This window comes from Galeopterus variegatus, unplaced genomic scaffold (assembly GCF_000696425.1).
Source record: "Galeopterus variegatus unplaced genomic scaffold, G_variegatus-3.0.2 Scaffold2166, whole genome shotgun sequence".
Classification (NCBI taxonomy): Eukaryota; Metazoa; Chordata; class Mammalia; order Dermoptera; family Cynocephalidae; genus Galeopterus; species Galeopterus variegatus.
The window spans coordinates 172,472-173,240 of record NW_007728277.1 but is presented as its reverse complement, the minus strand read 5'-3'; positions in this window follow the sequence as shown (position 1 = coordinate 173,240).

Sequence of the window (769 nt, the reverse complement as noted above, 5' to 3'; positions counted from 1 at the left end):
AACATTGTGCTAAGTGAAAGAATCCAGTCACAAAACACCACATATCATATGACTCCATTTATATGAAATATTCAGAAGAGGCAAATCTATAGAGATGGAAAGCAGATTAGTGGCTGCATAGAGGCTGGACTGGGAGGAATAGGAATGGATGCTAATGGTTACAGGGTCTCTTTTCAGGGTGATAAAAATGTTCTAAAATTAGATTGTGGTGATGACTATACAACTTTGTGAATGTATTAGAAACCATTCGATTGTACACTTTAAATGAATGAAATGTAAGGTATATGAATTATATCTTAATAAAGCTGTTTTAAAAATATAATGTCCAAATTTAACACAAACCTCTGCTGTGATCTGACCACTATTTGTTCACTGTGATTATTTGCTGTTTTTGAGGAATGTACTTTATACATTTACAGCACTGTATTGTAATTGTATTCATTAATTTGCCTCTGTCATAAATTGTATGTCCCTAAGGGACAGGGATCATTTTTATTAATTGTTATACCTCCATTTCCTTCTATTGTACTATATGCACAGTGTTTAATTAAAAAATGTTTGCTGAATGAATACATTTTAGGCTAAATGAATATAGTTTGCACTGGCTTTAGTGTAGACATTTCACATGAAGTCAACTAACCCTCTCTAACTCTCTTCAATGTGAATTGCTGTTAAGCCAGTGCATTTCTATCTTATACTTACACAATAATTTTTCAGGAATTGAAGTTGAGAGCTTTATATTTATTTTTTAAATTTTACCTTATTAGAT